Source organism: Toxorhynchites rutilus, chromosome 3 (genome assembly GCF_029784135.1).
Source record: "Toxorhynchites rutilus septentrionalis strain SRP chromosome 3, ASM2978413v1, whole genome shotgun sequence".
Classification (NCBI taxonomy): Eukaryota; Metazoa; Arthropoda; class Insecta; order Diptera; family Culicidae; genus Toxorhynchites; species Toxorhynchites rutilus.
Genome location: NC_073746.1, coordinates 108,167,536 through 108,188,271, shown reverse-complemented (window position 1 = coordinate 108,188,271; position 20,736 = coordinate 108,167,536). Strand labels below are relative to the sequence as shown.

The window sequence follows — 20,736 nt, the reverse complement described above, 5'->3', positions numbered from 1 at the left end:
CATATCTATATGAATGGTCACTAGCTGGCGCAATCATCAGCTCGTGTAGAGTAGTCATGAGCGGTACAATCTTTGGCTCTTGTTGATTGATCAGTGGACTGCCCAACCTTCGGCCCGTGTATCTGTAAAGAGTATGTGTATGTATTGCCGCGACTAAGTAAAAGTTTATAGATCGGATAGGAGGGATATGATAAAGGGATATAACGGATGAAACATCTTTAAACGTTGACATCGGCGTTTCTGAGGAACAGGTATAGATAGAGCAGAAAATCAGGATCACGGCTACCTAAGATATCCCGGATGGGGATATCCGATTTTCTGCATAAAGATTGTTTGCTGCGAGCCCAATGCGATAGAGATGCGCGTTTAGGTTGTTGTGATTGGACAGAAGCCGAGCTATCACGCGAATGAAACCACGACCTACATTCAGTCCCTTGAACCATGCATTCGTTAGGGATAATCGTGAGTAACTAACGACCGAACTCATCTTCACTTCACATGCGCTGCCAACTTACGAGTGTGTGCTGACGAGGAATGTGGAAAAATTCATTATAAGCAATTTGCCTTTCAAAAAGTGTGCCTTCTGAAGCGCCCACCTTAGCTATCGAGTCCGCTTTCTCATTCCCCGGAATCGAGCAATGAGAGGGAACCCATGCTAAGGTAATCTTGAATAATTTTTCGACCAAAACACTCAATAGATGTATTATTCTTGTTAGGAAATAAGATGAGCGTTCATCAACTTTCATTGAGCGGATTGCCTCTATTGAGCTGAGACTGTCTGAGAAAATAAAATAATGGTCGATGGACAATGTTTCAATGATCCCTAGAGCATAGTATATCGCACCCAGCTCAGCGACATACACGGAACAAAGATATCTGAGTTTAAAAGAGGCACTAGAGTTTTCATTGAAGATGCCGAAGCCAGTGGACCCGTTTATGTGTGAACCATCAGTCAAGAACATTTTATCAGTTCTAACTTTCCCATATTCTGCCGTAAATATCGGCGAAATAAAATCGGAGCGTAGATGATCTGGGATTCCATGGATTTTTTTGTGGCATGGACAGATCCAAGTCGGGAAGATTCTTCAACAAGTTGAATTTAATCTTGTCCGACCCACCCCGGAGCTGAATTGTTACATGAGAGAAGTGCAATTGGGAATTCCACCATCGAAAATTTTTCATAATCGCTTTGAAGAGGAATGTCGCGTACGACGTTTTGTGCAGGAACGAAGTCGGGGCAAACCTTCCTTGCAAAGTTGAAAATCCAACGGTCAGAGTATTCCTCACTTTCGTTTGTATGGTTCCAGCCACGCATTTTCCTAGCCGTATTCCAAAGAGTGCTCATAGTGGTCTCCCTTGACAAACCATTGACGAACTTCCGCCAATATCTACGCTTCCTTTTGAATATGGCGGCGATTGTTTACGAATTTCTGCTTTTTAACTGGTCCAAGGACCAGTTAACGTTCTCCCAGTTAAAAAGCAGACCAGTTGAACCAGGACCAGTTAGCGAACGATTACTGTATTTACTTGCGTGAGTACACTGCTGATGATCATCAATACTAAATCAGACTCACGAGTGAACATATGCCACATTCGTTCGTTCGTGTGAACCAAAAACAGTGAGTAAACCTGGAGCTGCATTACTCCTGAGTCAAATGTGTACAACAGATCAGGCATGAGAAAAAAAAAAAGCCTGATGAATTTTCACCACTGACCATCACTGTAAAATAAAAATAAAAAACAAATTCAAACAATACAGAACATCGATGAAATTTTTTCATCGATTATCATCACCGAGATAAACACTTCATAAAGTTGTTTAGGAGCCATCACAAAACCATCGTCCTTAGCACTTTTGTGTGCTGCTTTACAAGTCCACTTCATCAAAGGCCAAACATATTCCGAAAAACTTCCAAAACTTCTCATCGTTCAGTCACGTCAACGGTTGGCCCACACGAGAGTGAGATAAAAGAAACACAGTACTAAGCTGACAGGCAGCAACAGCAGAAATCCTCCATTCATAACGAAATGTAAATTTTATTCCCATTCTTATTATTTTAAACGAGTGAACAGCATGGGAGATGACGTTTCCCATTCTGAAGCTTCGGCCACCCTCCACCCGTGACAGCTTTTTCCGACACCACCCAAGCGCACCCTCTCGGGAGAGGCGGAGAAGCGGATAAAGAATGAATCGGCCATTGTCGTCCATGACACACATTACTTTGTCGGGTTTGTATATGTGAATAGATTTTTTTTTGAGCTTTTTTAATAATTTTTAACGTTTGTATTATTTTTTGCGTCTAGGGTGGTGCCATCAATTTTTTTCCTTGTTCATTATGGACGTGATTCCAAGCCAAGTGAATAAGCCGGCAATACTGAACGGCACCCTAAAAACAAGCGCCCTGATAATTTCAAATAGGATCCACATGGAGGAGCAACACATCGCCATGCGCATAAATGGAGTGTGATGTTAAATTGGGTGAAAATCATAAGATTTAGAGCATCATTGGGTGCGAGCAATGGCTGTAACGTGTGCCGACGGCTTCTGGCACTGTTATGTGTGTAAGACCGACGGTCGTTACGTTTGATCTCCCACCCAAGGGTTAATCGTTCGCTTTTATGAGCGGTTTTGAATTATAGCGTGGATACTTGAAATGGTCTTTTTGGCTTCTGGCAATCCTGGCAGCGATTGGCAGCCAGCGAAGTTTTACGGGTGCCATCAAAACGACCGAGGAGCTCCTTCCGGAAGGAATATTAACTAGAGTAGATAAATCCTAACAATGTTTTGTTTCGCGAATGTTAATTAGACGTCGCGCTAAATCATAACGTCTCGTAGAGGGCACTTTTGCCAACTATTTTTTTCCATGCACTGATGTCCAACGCATTGAAAATCCTTGATGCGAATCGTAACAGCTTTTCATATCATTCAATAGAAAATTTAATGATAGATTACTGGTTTATGCTGCGTTTCTCTCGTCGATGCAATTGTATTTTTATCTTATTCGAAAAGAACCAAGCTTTGAGCTTTGAGCTTTGAGCCCTTTTGCCTTCCTTTACAGAAAGTGAGAACAATTAGTAAAATAAAATTTTTGTTTTATTTTGACAATAGTTCAATCTACTTTAATTATCATAGATTATAAAACAATTGAATTCAAAGCAAGCTGTTACATGGTTACCGATAAGACCGTAACGTTTGGATTATTTCTACCGGGGCCCTGGCAACCGTATCCCATTGAGCGTAGCGCAACATAAAACAGGGCTCGCGCTCAGTGGGCTCACGTATTGTTTACTGTTTGGAGTCATATATGGTAATGTTTGATTGCATCGAATAGTTTCCTTTGGTAAGCCATGTTTGGATACCTATCTGGAAGCTTTCTTGGCGATTTGCAATTAAAAACACTGCTGTTAGGAACGCGCGGAGCACTTCATTTTTAAATTCAGATTATGATTTCTATGCTCATGATTTTCTATGCTGGCTACAAAAAGGCAGCCATCTTAGCAATCTCTTGGTTTCTACCAATTCGCGTTGACGGCACTGAACTTCGTGTTCTGTTGTTGTGAAACGAAAATGAAAATGATAATCAGGAGAAGTAAGGAAGAATGATTAATCAAAATCAACATTTTCATTTCAAATATGTATTCATTTTACTAGAGTAACACACAGCGGCGTAGTAAGGGTAGACAGCGCCCCGGCAAACTATTGAAATAGCGCCCCAAAAAGTACCTCTTTTTTCGACTTTTTCACTAGTTTTGAGTTTATGATATTTTGTGAAAACTACTCACTTATACCAATGATCACTTCGAGCAGTTGATTCGTATTTAGAATTCTAGAAATATCATTACCAGCTTCGTTTATTTTGTAGTCAAATATTTGCCTTGCATGCTTCAGCTGAAAGCAAAATGATCCACAATTACATTTTTTTCCAAATCAATTTGCAAACAGGCTGCCAAATAGTAATCTGTCAAAGGAGAACGATGTTTTGTTTCGATTGTATTCATAGTGGAAAAAAAATGTTTTCGGGTAGAAGTATATCCGAAAAAAGTTATCAAAAATGCAACACATTTCCTCGAAAATTAAATTCCAACAAGTACAGTAAATATAATTATGTCGTCTATTTTTAAAACATCTTCAAATCTTCTGTCGAACTCATTTCGTAACGAAGAAATTTGATCTGCATGACGATCGTATTCATGTGTGTTAATCTGCTGATTTAGTCGCAATATTTTCGAATTGCTTCAAATTTCGTCTTCTAAAATATGCTTCTAAGTGTGTTTTCAATTTTTTCCTTGATGATTCAAATTTAATTAAGTTTGCTTCGCTTAGATGACACAACGAAAAACGATATCATGCATTATTTATTGAGGATATGATTTCTTGGCAGTTGCCATTAATTCTTAAAAAAAAACTTGGCACCTCGGGGTGTAATAATAATAAAAATATTCAATTCCCAATTCTATTGCCCTGAATTTGCGTTTCTGCAAACTGATTTCTATACGTAGTTAACTATTTTAACTAACTATCTTGACTATTTTGAGTGTCGAATTCCTCACATCATCGGATTTCAATATTTTTACGCACAGTATTTGCTGATGAATACAATAGTAATTGACAAAATTTGGAATATTATCATCAATTTTGCAATGGTTCATAAATCCATTATGATTTCCAACCGTGCAAGGAGCTTCATCAGTCGTAATCGATACCAATTTTTTAAATTGAAAATCATGTTTTAGTGATGAAGGACTTGAACGAGTCGTATATATATTTCGACATGTCGTTTGTCGAGTTGTAGCTTCTGTTCTACTAGTTCAATATGCTTTTAAGCTTTCTACTTTGGTACCTATTTGATTGAAAACATTACATTACACTTGATTATATTTTATAATCAACTGCGAAACATTTACCAATCAATCACAGTAAACTGTTAACGATGATGAAAACTGATGAAATACGGGAGAAATTTAAATATTTATGAACGGGTAAATTCTACGTTCTCACGCTAAGCAGATTTTTGCCGATTATGATAAAATTAAAATGTAGTTCTCATATGAAATGATAGTGAAACCAAGGGATTGCTCTAAATATTTCGATATTTGATTTCGTTGAAAAGTTACAGCCAAAAGTATGAGGTCACCTCAAGGAATATAGTATTGCTGTAAAGATTTTTATACTAGAAACCCTGTTTTTGCAGCAGTTTTTGCAGTATCGATATTTCATGATCTACTCGACCGATTTGACTGATTTTTTTTTCAGCATGTAAAAATAGATTATCTAAAGCAGGGGTTCTCAAACTGTTTTGGGCAATAGACCCGTTTTCCAGAATGAAGTGATATCATAGACCCCTATAATCAAATTTCTTTAAAAATCTATTTTTTCATATCTATACATAATATTTATCAATCTGAAAACTATGCGGTTGATGAAATGAGAAAACTTGACATTATTTTCTCATTAAAATTGAACAAAATAAATGTATACATGAACTTCAGTAATTATCAAGTGTAATTAAGAATTTTTAATACAAATTACTTACAAATACTAAAGTAAGTAATTAATTTTTGGAACTAAATTTAAAATCGCAAAGTAAAGATAAAAATATGTTCCCGAAAGACGCATTCAAAAACTATGGGTGGGTTATACCTAAAATACAATCGCAAGGTTGACGTAGGACTACCGTTGTCTTAGTAGTCATTTGAGTGTGTAGATTAAATTCATGCATTGTGATAGATTACTTTCTCCGTTGCAAGTCGTATGGCATGATACCTTGTTTATCTCATTCATTTCTCGTGGACTTCCAAAATATGTGAACGCCAGAATGGCTAAACGATCAATGTGTTTTACATTTCCCTCTGAATTCATTACATCTCCCAAGTGTACGTACTTCTCGAACCGCAAACTTGCTTGATTGATTGAGCTTCAGGCAGTCAGTTTTAATTTTGACATGCGAGTTGAACGCATGTTGTTCAATCGACGTTATCGACGTTATCGCAGCATCTATTTCGCAATGCCGATTTCCCCTGGCTCATTGGTTTTGAAATCTGTGTTGAGGAAACTTATTCCGATCTTCAGAAAAGTATGCGAATACAAAAATACCCGCACCTTGCATCAAATTAATGTAATGAATGAACCTGGTGACTTTCTACCAATCTATCTAAATTCAGTTTAATATTGGTGAGTTGAATCATTAAATCTCCACGTTCGAACGGTTTCTTTGTTCATCTTTAATATATCGAACATACCCTAACAGCAGAGCTCCATTGACAGGTAATGCAGACTCGCCCAACTGGAGAGAGGATCTGTTGGTTTGTAATAACACTTCGTCATTTCGTCTCTGAACGATGTCATTGCTCAAAGTCATTTTTAGTAGAAAGTACGTACCAAATATGTTGTAGCTTATTTTACTACGCATTTTTGTAAGTGTAAGTACTAGTTGTTTAAGGTATGTTCACGAGTCTACTCATTGATAAAATTGCATATAGTCACTATTGTATAGAAAATTTGCATTAGACATCAATGAGCGTAAAAACCGAAAACAAAGAAAACCGAATATCCATAATTTCCGGTGACAGGGGTCGGTGTTAAGTCAGAGGGGACCAAGTCGCAAAATTAGAAATTTCGAGTTATTGATTGAATTAGGTTAAGCATGTTGTAAGGTACATACCACATTTATCAGATCTGAAAAATTAAGAGTACAGCACTTATTTTGAATGATCAATGAAAATCTTTTATATCACCTAGCTTCAAGCTTCTCGAAAACATGGAAATGTCACTTGGACCGGTCTGACTTAACACCGACCAAGTAGTAATAGAAAAAATGCTACGAAATACTATGCTAAACATCTCTTAAATTATTTTTCAATCACCATTTTAGTTCACATTATTCAGCTGTGTGATCACGTTGTAATTTCTTGAATTAAATTAGTCGATGAGTTGTTTGGACTTGAATTTGATCATGACTCCATTCGTTCTACCAAAATATTAGTCATTATTATAACAAGTTGCTTCACGTAATATAACTTTTACAGTATCAAGAAAGTTTCAACTAAGAACTTGTGTTCATTAATAGGGTTCGATTTTAGACCTCGTCGACCCCCAACATCAATTTTCGTTTGTGTCGACCCCTTGGAAACCGAAATCGACCCCAAGGGGTCGATATCGACTACTTCGAGAAACCTTGATCTAAAGCGTTACATAGCCGTTTTTTGATATCTAATTTTTTAGATTTTATTATGAGCTTTCAAATACCGATTTTTCATGAAAAATAACTCAGTTTTAACAAAAATGGCCGCCATTTCGGCTTTTTTTTTGGGTTTTTGTAAAAACCCCTATATGACACTTTAGGTATTGTTCTAAAGTTTCAAAATATTTATTGGAATTCGTTCTGCGGCACCCTGTTGCTTCAGAATCGATACCACCAGCAAGGTACCGATTTTCAGACAGCATCTACGCATCCAGCCGTCAACAGCGTAATAATCATTATTCGTGCGTTTAAAAAATGGAAAATACATCTTAAAATATACATAAAACAATAACCAAAATATCCGAATACAGGTAAACTTCGATATAACGTACATTTCACTTTGAAAATTGTACGTTGTATCGAATTGTACGTTATATCGAAGCATAACAAAGTATTCACAAACGTAGTCTATAATACATGATTGTGTTGCTGTTTTAGTAAATTTAATGAATAACTTCAATCAGAAGACGAAGCTAGCTTGTCTCATGATGTTTCCCTTCGTACTGTTGATTGAAGCCTGATTCATTTAGAATCCGGAATCACAAAACCAGCTGTATTTCAGGATTTATTGAAGATACAAAACTTGTTTTAGCATCACAATACAGATAATTCATTGTTCTATCAGAAAAAAAATATTGAAGAAAAATGTCCTTTACACTTTGGAAATGTGTACGTTATATCGAGGTAAAATGTACGTTATATCGAGTGATGTTATATCGAGGGTACGTTATAACGAGGGTACGTTATATCGAAGTTTCCCTGTACACTTTATTCCTAACACCCTAAAAAATATCACGAAAACTCATTATTTACGACCTTCCAGACAGGAAACCGCTCTCAAGCATGAGTTTTGCGAAAATCAAAAAAAAAAAAAGGTTATTGGTTTCATGTACGGACAGAAGCAACTACTCATGATGTTTTTTTTTTGCTTAATTGAAAGATGAAATATAATACGGTGAAAAAAATTGCAATTGAAAATTCTTGGATTTTGACGCCCCAAAGGGTCGGGCGCCCCCGGCAAATGCCGGATTTGCTAGCCACACACTACGCTACTGGTAACACATTATCTTCATGTGATAAAAATATCGATTCGAATCTGTATGTGCGATGAAAATAAATTAGGTGGAAATCTCGAAAAATCATGTAAATATTAAGGTTTTGATAGAAAACGGTCAAATGAGCGTCGGTACGACGTGTTTTCAGTAATCAAATAACATTAAGCGAAAATTTTCATTAGAATTTTCACAATTTACAACTGTTTTCGGGCTTATTTCTCAAACAGGATATTGAGACTGCTGTTGAATTTCCACATTCCTTTAAACGTGGATTCCTTTTAAAAGTATGCGGAGCCCCCTGTTAAGGTTTTTTTATTCTCTTCCTCTTTTCCATTAATTAAAAAAAAAACAAATAATCAAAGATATCATAGTGAAAAGTGCAGCCAAAGTTATACAATAACATGAGTCAAACATGTAGCCAATCGATGTCACAACATATGAGTTTTAATCAAATAGTATCACAGGGCAAAGTAAAAAAAAATACCTGAATAAATCAAACGTGCGCACAGTTTGTTTTATGGTAAATAAATTTGAACGCTTCACTTTTTTCATTCTTCGTTAATTCTGCCGTGGAATAGGTTGTTTTTTTTTGCAAATAACACTCTTCAAAGCGGACAATATGGGGCTTCGGCTATGAAGCGCGTGTTGAAATAAAAGTGAAGTCATACACGCGCTTCAATGATAGGAAAAAAAAGAGCTCGTACATGTGCTAATGGTATAAATAAAATAAAATCCAATATAGCAAAGATTTGAACGCGTATGCGTTTTTGCACTGGGGCAAAATATTTGGCATTTATCACTTGCAGATAATCTATATAACCAACGTGGTGTGGAGTGAACAAGCCTACAATTGAATGTTGAATATCGAATGAATTAACCCTTTGCTGTCGTTTGTCTGCTCTCAGCCACCTTAGCAAGAACTCATACTAAATAATAGGGTCGTTCAAAAAATATTTTTCAGTGCCCCAGAAATCGCGGAAAAATAAAGTTAGGAATAAGTGATAGTCGCTAGGGGCGAGGGTCTGGGGAGTAAGGAGGATGCTCGAACACAGTCCATTTGAATTTTTTTTCAATTGCTCTTGAGTTACGCGAGCAGAATGGGGCCACGCATTATCGTGGATGAGGAACACTCCTTTCGTCACAAAACCTGGCCTTTTGTTCTTAATCGCAGTTCTTAATCGATCCAAAACTTCACAATAGTACGGTAATGAAACAGGCGTTCAGTGGTCAACGATTCGATAACACTGAAGAAATTCGTGACGCAGTTACATCGTACTTCAAAAAGTTGGACGCTACGCACTTCGCGCTCGGAATAGAAAAACTCGTGCGACGCTATTAAAAATGCCTCGAACGTTACGACGACTATGTACAAAAATAGAAAATAAAACGTAGATTACGAAAATCATCTTGTTTTTTGTCCTAACTTTATTTAGTTATTGAAATTCACCCAAAAATAATGAATTACTTTTTCCCCAAACTAATATAATGACGAGTTCTAGTAGAAGTACTTGGAAATATATAGTAAAAGGAATTTGTACAGGGTCAAAATTAATGAAAAAACAGCTTTGTGATTGAACCCATGGACGTTCGCTTAGTAAGAAAACGTGAATGTTTGAAAATATTTATAACAAAAAACCATTTTGGCGAGACGAAGTTTTCAGGGTCAGCTAGTCACCAATATAAAATAGTTAGGTATATATTTTTTTCGTTTATTGTTACCTAATTAAAATGTCTGCTGCTGTGGAGGTGTGTAGAGTGTGGTAATGGCCGGCCAGCAGCTGCTGCTGATGCACGTGGTGGCAGGATCTCGATGTCCTGACGGTTAAGCTCCTCTGGGGTTGACGATGGTACGATCGTCAAAGCTTTGTTGCGGACTAGCCAAGCAAGCTGCGGTTTAACATTCGGTGCTATAAGCTAGAAGTTTCGCACGTCCTGTTCACTGGAGCTTTCCATTGGATAAAATTACGGGCCCTATCTAAGAGGAAAATTTCAGGCTACTGGTGCTAGTTTATTACCTGGTCCTTTTTATAACATACATGATTCTCTCAATCTTTTTAAGCACGCTTTCTATTGTTCTAAGGTATTCTTTATAAAACTGTGGAATACTAGAATACTTTATTAGAATTATTGCGTCTATCACAGAACTCAGCCAGAAAATGGCAGATTTTTACAATTCTTCCTCCCCAGTAGTTCCTTTTCTTCCTCTTTTTCCATCTATATTCTCTTTTCGAAATTTTTTTCGTGTATCAGGGACTGCAACTTTTAGAAGGTAAGTGTGTGTGTTGTGTGTTGTACTAATTTTTTTTCCTACTGTACATTAGAGTGCCAATGGATGTATGGGAAAAAAGTTAACCTCGAATTTTTCGAAGCGAAATTGATTAAAAATGTTTATTCCCACGAATAACTACCCTATGCACAATATCAGCTCAATCGGACTTCATTTATTAGTGTCGCACAGCGGTAAAAGTTTGAGTTTTTTGAAAACCGAAGAATCACCCAAGGGGGGAGTAAAGGAAATTGGGGTTTTCGAAAAAAAAAATTTTGATGCCAAATGTCTTCAAATTGCACGAAACGTCGAGATCTACAGTGCTCCCGAAAAAAAAAATTTGCCAAAAATCGACACTCTGGGATTTTGTCGTTTCGGAATACGAGGCAAAACGTATGGTTTAGGGTGCCAATGAAAATCGTCATATCGTTTTTTCATACGGGACTCCCTGCGAAATGTTGATTTGCACGATAAAATACCCTCTGCAAAATATTTGCTCATTCGGACGTCATTTACTATTGTCGCAGATGTCAAATTTTAAGTTTTCTGAAAATCGAAAAATCACCCAAGGGTTTTCAAAAAAAATTTGGATGCCAAATGTCTTTTAATTGCATGAAACGTCGAGATTTACAGTTATCTCGAAAAAATAAAATTTCGTCTAAAATCGACTTTTCAGACGAAAAGCGACCAGGCGCCAGAAAGTAAATTTTTGACAAAAAATATAGGGTAGGGTAGTTTTTCGTGGGAATCAACATTTTTAATCAAGTTCGCTTTGAAAATTCGAAATGGCAAATTTCATTGGTACTCTGCTGTACAGTTCTGTTTCAGAGCGTTATCATTATGTTCATACATATAAACTTCGAACTTGAATTTGTATTTGTCGATAACAATTTAACAAGTTGCGACATCAGAACCGAAGTTTTTATGCCGAATAAGTCTATGAATTGAAAATTATAAAAACCATTGGCTAAAAAACGAAGTTCATCCCCCATTAAGTTCTAACTGCCAGTACAGCAGTAATGTACACGAAGGGACCGAGAACAATGGTGTCCAATCCAAAAATATCATCGTTTTATATGTCCCAAGCTTCGCCTAACATGTGGAGAAGTTGTGGGCAATAGTAAATCGGGTGTTGAATATTAAGAGGAGCGTCACCGAAAACATCGCTGAAATGACAAATTGGTGTAGATTGGTGTAGAAATCGGGTAGGGAATACCGTGACCGAAAGTAGCGTAGGCCCGCTTATAAGTCGCGTCAACGGATAAATTATGCAATTTTTTCCAAATATCGATGAATAAGTTATACTACTTTTTTCTGAAAATAAATGTTATCATGTTATTTCAACTTCCGATTCGTTTTATCGTGAACGAAATAAACCGTATTGCATATGTCTTCTTGGATGGCACTAACGTTCCCAGTGGAACTTTTGCCTCCTTAAACGTAGGTAGGGGAGATGGGGGTAAGACGGACATGTTGAAGAAAACTTCAATTTTATGTTTGTTTGTTTTCCAAAACTTAAAAGCAGTTTCTTACTGTTCAATATACTGGTTTTCGAAATAATTGGCAAAATGTTATATAAAAATGTGTTTTTCATGTTTTTTTACTGAAATTAAAACAAGACAAAAAGTAGAACTTGATTCGAATGCTATTGGAATAAAATTGATGAGTTATTGATGTTTTTTACCCACATGTTACTCATGACTTCAATTTTAGTTTACTCAAACACAAAAAAATAACATAGTTTTGAAACTCACGCATTATATAGTGATTTTTTTTCTTTCAAATTCCGTCAACAAACATTTTTTTATGTTTGCCCCAGAAAGAATGACAAACAAATGAGAAAAGCGTATTTTTTGGGAAAAAATATCAATAACTTTGAGCGAAGTTGTCAATACCTCAACTGCAGTTCTGCATCGCAAAATGTTTGTATTAGTAAGTTATAAAGTCTTCTGAAGACAGTTTGTATGTAGAATTTGAAATATAAAAGTAAGAGCAAAAAAAACAGTTTTTTTCATGGTCAGCCTAACGTAACTCAGAAAAAACTCAGGGCTCTCGTTGACCATCTTTGTGTTGTAACAGAATAACTACGTCCACACAACAATTATCAGCGATGGAGATCGATCCACGGTCGAAATAAGATCGATTCATCCATACAACTGCTCTGCTCTGCAAGACACATCGGGCTGCTGTTCTATAAATAACTCAACAATTATCAATCAACTGTCTCCGCTGTCCGGTCTAACTGGATAATGGAAGAACAGAAGGAAAACTCTTACGCCTAAATAGTTACTGTGTAAATGTGTAACATATGCAATGGTATAGAGGGGAATTCGCTACAGCTAAAATGCTAATGAGCCTAAAATAAACAAAAGGGATACAAAAAAAATAAAATGGAAATGGTCACCTTGACGAAGAAATTAAAAATACGGGTGTAGTATTTTGCAATAAGGAACAAAACTACTACTTTTCACGTAAATCTGAGAACCAACATATGTTTGGCATGAAATGGCTGTATTGATTTAGGAAAAATAACATTTTGATAGTAGGTACTGTTAAAAAATCATACTTTGAAATTGAATGTAATGTTAAATGCTTTTATGTTTTAAAAGATCTCCCCTACGATATTTTTCAATATATTTTTATTTGAAAACCCTTTCAATTCAACAAATTTTTATATATAGTGGCGTACTGTCGAACTCTTCAAAATGGATGTATTCTCAATAAATAAATATCAAATTCTAAATTCTATTTCAGAATGTCTTGTCAATAAGCTCTATTTCAAAACCAGTTCCAATATTACGCCTGAACAATGTTAGCGGCTATAAAGAGCGGTCAAAGAGTACGAGAACGAGATTGTGCAGTGCAGTAATACACGGAATTGAGATGCATGGTTTACTCAAGTTCAAGCTTCCGTTTTTGGAGTGAGCTGTAATTGTAAACACGGATTCAGAATAGAGCTGCCATAGCTAGAGAATAATCTATAAATTCTCCAGATTAATTTTCATAAATCTTAAAACCAATTCGAATTCAACAGAAACGAAAAAAAACCTATCAGAAACTGTCCTTACCCTAAACACATGGCTTCATTGCAATTTATATATCCCATTTTCTGCTTTGGCAGTCACCCTCTTCTTGAACTTTTACTTTACTCTGCTACGTTTTGATTTATTGCCTTTTTGTGTTTTTTTTTCAACTGGTTTTTTGTTCGTTTTCTCGAAAATGTAGTTTTTAAGAAACACACAAAAGATTTCGCAAATGCTTCCTTCTGTATGACAAAAAAATGCAAAGAAAACATTTTTATGGAATTATTTTTTCACACTGAATGAAATATTATCGCAGTCTTTGTAGTTTTCCAAAAACATTATCAAAAGATCTTTAATTTCGGAGTTAATGAAAAAAACCAGTCCAGTGGTTGAGAAGTTATGTTTTTTTTTTTTGAATTGCTGTATTAAAAACACGATTTTTCGAGCTAGTTTAACCTGAAAATGATCAGTCTAATGACAAAACAAGAAATACGGTTCTTATTATTTTCGATAAGACGAACTTCATGCGTTGGCAGCACCATTTTAGATAGCAGTGAAACGTTGTGGGTGTAAAGACATGTGTCATTTAAGCAACTTTGCATATTTGAAATATTCGAAAAATAATTAGACAACTTTTTGGAAAAAGCCGATTTTTTTTCTCAAATTTTTACAAAAATTTATAACTAAAAAACTATGATACCTACAAAATTCATGTCAAAGAATGAAATGTAGGAAATTGTTTAAATTTTTACGAAAAAATGCCAAATTTTTTTTCAAAAAAAATTTCACTGAGAAAATAGTTATTTTAAAAATTAAAATTCATTTTTCTCAAAAACGATTTTTTTTTAAATTCCCAAAAATATATATATATGAATAGCCCTTACAATCTCCACCAAGTCGTCCTTACATCGGAAGATGGGCACCAAATAGAGAAAAGTTAGCAGAGCATGTAAATCGCGATAATTTATACATAAAAATTAGACATTAATAGTATTTTTTCAAAGAAAAAAATGAAAAAGTTGTTGTTCGAAAAACTTTTCCCATGTAAATGTGCCCATCGTCCGATACATGGAAAACTTGTTGCAAATTCTAAGGGCTATTCATATTTATTTTTAAAGTATTTTAAAAGCATATATTTTCGAGAAAAGTGAATTTTAATATTTTTTTTTTGCAATAAATTTTTTTTTCTAAAAAATTCTTTGATAATTTTTAATGAAAACCTAAGTTATTTCCTACATTTCATTCTCTGACCATCTTTTTGTAGATCTTATAGTTTTGAAATTTTTTTGTATAAATTATCGCATTTTAAATGCTCTGCTAACTTTTCTCTATTTGGAAACATGTGAAGTACATGTCAAAAGTGAGAATTTACACACAAAAATGTTACAAGCAAAACATTTTTTTTTCAGGAGTCTTCATACAAAAATGATGTATATTCCCAAAACATAAAAGATAGAAAGTTGATGCCTTCGACAAAAGTTTATATTTTAACAAGATCTAAAACTTTGTTGAATACACTATATCGCTATCTTGAATTTAAACAAAATTAGGATAAGTTTTATTTTTTTCAAAGAAAACATGGAAAAGTTGTTGTTCGAAAAACTTTTTCCCTGTAAAAGTGCCCATCTTCCAATGTATGGACGACTTGTTGAAAATTGTAAGGACTATTCATATATATATTTTTGGGAATTTAAAAAACATACGTTTTTGAGAAAAATGAATTTTAATTTTAAAATAACTTTTTTGTCAGCAAAATATTTTTCCAAATTTTTTGTTTGTAATTTTTTTGTGAAAATTTAAACAATTTTCTACATTTCATCTTTTGACATAAATTTTGTAGGTATCATAGTTTGTAAGTTATAAATTTTTGTAAAAAATTAAGAAAAAAAATGGCTTTTTCCTAAAAGTAGTCTAATTGTTTTTCGGATATTTCAAGTATGCAAAGTTGCTTAAATGACCCATGTCTTCCATAACGTTTCACTACTATCTGAGATGGTGCTGCCAACTCCTAAGACGAGTTGGCATGAAATTCGTCATAAGGAATGATCCTACCAAATATGACGAATTTCTGAAAGATCGTATCGCATTTAAAATTGACAATTTAATTTCTTTTTTTGTTATAACTTTAAGAGAAGTGTAGCTGACAGTCATCATTTACTAGTTGAAGCTTATTGTGAACATGCTCCTGACGATAGTAAGTGCATAAAATGGTGTAAGAGGCTGTCCACATACCACGTGGACAACTTTAGGGGGGGAGGGGGTCTAGGGGTTACGAAAATGTCCACGCTTGTCCACGGTCAGGGGGGAGGGGGTTTTGATAATGTCCACGTGGACACGCTAAGTGTTTTTTAAAGTAAAACATTCAAGTTAGTAGTCAGAATTGAATGAGATCTGTTTTGTATTTACACGATTTTTTGAACTTTACGCCCGCCCTGAGTACTCAGTATTCATCAATAAAAATGCTGAACTGCCTGAGAGTGCTGCTCGGTCAAACATCCATATTTTTTGTCATATGACTGAACCTCTTTCCTGAAAAGTATAGTCTGAAGGTTTTTTTTAATAAAATGGCGGAAATTTGAATAAAAAAATGCTGTTTAAAACATTGTTTTAAGTTAATTGATTTTTTTAAAATAGTAATGTAACGAAATTATGTTTTTTTTTTATAGAAAGATACATACAGATTGTATTCATATAAACATAGATCGGATAAGTAGAACTTGAGATATCGTGTAAGCCAGTTTGAAAAAAACATGTTTCGAGAAATACGCGTTTGAAGTTAATTGTTATGGCCGTACTAGATAAGATATCACATCACTAAAATGGCTATAACTTGGTAAATAATGAGATTTTCAAAAAGTCTCTTCTATGGTATATTCTTAAATGTCTGAATTAGAGAAATATGAAGCAAAAAAAATGAATTTCTTATTTCTAGACTGGAATACCCTCTTAAAGAAGGCAACATTGTGCTAATTTCAAATCCGACCAGATTCCGGAATAAGGGTTTATTTTACCGAAAAATACTTGAAGGGACTTATCTCAATCTGCGATTCGTTCCATAAACCCGACGAAAATACATATTTGTAGCGAATTGTAAAGGGCAAATCATTTACAAGAATGTTGAGTTAAAATAAATCTTAGCAAGTGAATGGAACCCCGAAGCAGGTTTTCGCTTGAAGAAAGTTATGGCTGGGTCTGGTAGGACTGGAAGAAAATCTGTATCATAAGCTTCTACCAAGCAACTAGTTTCGATGAATTCCAACAAGTACTGCTAGCAGCTGAACGTATGAGAATCAACAATCCAGAACGCTTCTAGGGCACTTCTAAAACTCCACCCGACTTACACACTAGATATTGCATGTTCAGATTATTAACTGTTAATATTCTTGTAAGAACTTCAACTTACTGCGTAGCATAAGGTCTGAGGGGATGGAATTCTCAAGTTGCATGGAGGATGCTGAAATATTCAGGAGAAAACGGTGCATCTATGAACGAAAAGATGTATGTCTACAAAAATATGCTTTTGGTTTTTTCCTTAGAACCGGTACGAATTTTTCAGGACAATATTTAGCATGGTTTAACAATTAAGGGTTGTAGGTCAACGGAATCATCGATCACGATGATACTGCAAAAGTTTTGTTTTTACTAGGTTCATTATAGCCATCAGGTACTACCGAACCTGTAAAAGCGAAAGTCATTGATGTTTACAAGAGAAAATTCTGTTTTCAAACAAAATGCTTGATTTCATTGTCTGATTTTTTGAAAACTCAAACAGCCAGCCAGCTTTAATAAAAATACTCGAGAATGAGCTTACAATCGATAACCGGAGGAATGTCCACGTGGACAACAGGGGGAGGGGTATAAGGAATGTCCACGCTTGTCCACGGAGGAGTAGGGGGGTGTCTAAAATCATGCTTTTTCTGTCCACGTGGTATGTGGACAGCCCCTAAGCAACTCGAAGAAAATGTTTATGATGTTGAAGAAGTAGAATATTCGGGAACACCTAAAAGGTTTAAGGATGAAACATTTTGCTGGCATTAAATGATGATCGAAAAACTTTTGCCAAACGTTACTCCGTCAACACGTCACTCCAATGTAGAAGCATAAAAAACGAGGTTGTTTCTATTGAAACTACTTAGAGCCGGGATTCCACTGGGAAACCACTGAACGGCAAGCCGTACCGATATACTACCTGTCACAAACACCTTTCGAAACCGCAATCAGGTTTGGTTTGGATTGGGAATAAATGTCGCAGGCTACAAGTTGTCTCTGAGTAACCCAGGTTCAATAATCAACAAGAGATACAACATAAGTGATCTTTTTTTTTGAGTTCCGGATTATCGTGACGTTCCGGCATAGATAGACAAATATATCGACACATGTCGCGATAATAGAGGTAATAAACATTACACTTACCAATATTCACAACAATTCAAACTGATGTGTACAAGATTCACAATTGGGTTGTTTTATTTTTCCTCGTTCAATTCAGCTAATTGGTATCAACTTTCAGATATTCATCATACTCCACAAGTCGGGCGTTATACGAATTTATTCTTACGAAGGAATATCAAACACTAACAGTTGTTTTCTTATTTTTTTCTGAAGATTCAATGGTAGCAGTAGATCTATATGCATACATATATATTTATTGGGGATAGTAATCAGACACAGATACATATACTTTGGCTACAACGATTGGGGCGAGCAGAACACACGACACTTTATGCTTCAAATAAAAACTTCACTTGTTTGGTTGAACATCGCCTTGCACAACAACAATAGACACCGACGACACTTTTTTTCCTGCTGCTTATAGACGATTATGCTGTTACTGAGTACTCTCTATACACTTGAATAAACACTTAATGGTTAGTTATCCTTTATACGTAGAGCGGAAAGCGCAGGAAGGAAACACGGCACAGTATAACAACAGAGATGATACCTTTCGCAAAGGCAAAGACCACCAAGCACATCAGATTGCACAGGGATATTTGAGTAACACAGCACCAGAGAGTAGTGCATCTGTTCTTTCAGGCCGTTGTCGTTTTCCACTTGTTTTCCACTGAGTACACAACCGGGCTTTTGTTATGAATTCTTTTTGTTCCAGCGCTGGGCGAGATGTCGAGATGTGTACAAGGAAAACCACTACAGGTCCTTTTGTGTAACTAGCTATTTGCTGTTGCACGTAGTTATCCGTGAAGATTTGAAGATTACGGGGAGGTTTTTCCCGATTTAGAAAGCCAGAAGGAAAATCCTTTCACGGCACACCGCGGCCGCCGGAGTGTGTGTCTGAAAACGGGGACATCTGCACAAACACAGACCCTAGGCTCTTTGGTGCGTTCCGCCACAAAAACTACGGCGCTGTATGTCTAGGACACTAGGACGAACACGTCCACAAACGCATACTTGGGCACACGAGGTCCAATAGATAACGACGATAAGAACGGCGGCGTACACTCTCGTACTCTTCGTCTCCTTGTCGCGGAGATAGCAACCTTCCACGTGCGTCTAGTCCTTATCCATAGGAACGCTCTCCAGTAGGAAACATATTTTCTCCAGCACTTATGGCGATTCTCGCTCTCTCTTTCTCCCCAACCCCAAGAAGAGGATTTACCACCACTTTAGGATTTATTTGCCTTCCTCATTATGAACAAAAAAATCTTGCGTATTCCATTACTATCACATCCAACCTATCTCTACGCGAAGCGCGACTCCAGAATCCACTCGGGAACACGAATACTCTCAGTCGTTCACTCTCAGGGAAAATTCTTGTGAATGGTGAAAATACTCACTAAGCAGCATAACACAGACGATGAGACCTCAATCCATCAACCTCTCAGGAGAATGACACACTACTTTTGTGAAGTACTTGATAGAGAAAAAAAAATCCACATTCGTCACAATTCCACGGATTCACTTTGCTAATTAATATCAGCGCCGACACGCTGCAGGCTTCGTTGCGATGGTGGACTCACACCAACTATCCGCACCTTTCCGGAAAAACTAATTGACTAACAAGGTTGTACTGAAAAAACTACTAAAAGGTTGGGAAACACAAAAACAGCACAGTTTGATTGAATAACTGATCCCGAATTGCAGTCCTTGCTGCTTGCCTATCAGGACGCGGGTGTATGTGTGTGTGTGTGTGTGTGCGCACTAGATTCGCGAGTATTCCTCAAATCTCGCTCGCGATTGACTCTATGGTATGCGTGTAGGAAAATCTCACCGGCTCTCGTTCACTCACAAAGCTCTCGGCGCCTTCTGTTTATTACTGACCACCCTCGCCAATGCCGCCCGATGTACGAATCCTTACGCAAGGACGACCCACAAATGCCGTCGTCGTCGTGCTCCGAGAAGATTGTTGTTTTTGTTTCATTCTTCTTTCCCGCGCGCCTTCACCCACTTGCTTCTCCAGTGTTCGATTCTCATTCACGGATCGGGTCGGTTTTCGTGGGTGGCGGACGAGCGAGCGAGTTCTATGGGAGCAACAAAAAAAAAATGTCGCAACACGTAGTTTTCCAATCTTTTGGTCGAGACCCTCTGTGGGGGAAAATTGATCCACCAATTAGTAGCGACCACCAACACTAAACAACTGCGAATTGTCAATCGAGCCACACACAGAAAATGGGTTTTCGTGACGGGTACCAGATACGCGTTTTCTTTCACTCGACAAGAACCAACAAAAAACTTTTAGGTTAATTAGCACAAATGCGACCGAAATTGATTGATTTCACCACATTTTACGCACATGAAATTCATATTTGTTTGGTTACTGTTTTTAAAGACTGCTCCAAGTTCACAATTTCAACTCCCCGGAACAGCTGGGGCCTCGCCGGTGAACACCGTTCGGGAGGGATCGTCACGCAAAGCCCGTACTCCGGTACACTCGGCAGCGAATACGCCTAGAAACTGACAAGAGCGCCGCTCGAGCATGAGCCTTCAGGTCCAACTCTGGCAAGTTCATCCATCCATCCAGGCCACCTACTGCCAGTAAACTGAAGGGATATGGGCTACGAGTGTGCGTGATAAGGATATCCTTTTTTGGGTGGTATGAAACCCAAACCAGCGCGGAAACACGCGCCTGCTGGATGTGGTTGTAGGCGTAGATGTGTGCGAAGTTGTTTCTCGGCAATTGCTGGTGACGGTTTGGG

At 36.7% G+C, this 20,736-nt stretch overlaps 1 protein-coding gene across 2 annotated transcripts in view; it reads right to left on the bottom strand.

Annotated features, from left to right (window-relative positions):
* The window catches only part of LOC129777486 (uncharacterized), a 648,520-nt gene extending 628,021 nt beyond the window's left edge, over positions 1 to 20,499 (bottom strand). Inside the window, exon 1 of one of the 2 annotated variants that reach the window (XM_055783773.1) lies at positions 17,999 to 20,499. The gene's annotated coding sequence lies outside the window, so the exon portion shown is untranslated. The remainder of the gene's footprint in view (positions 1 to 17,998) is intronic. The other variant, XM_055783774.1, reaches the window with a different exon arrangement.
* Positions 20,500 to 20,736: the final 237 nt, after the last annotated feature.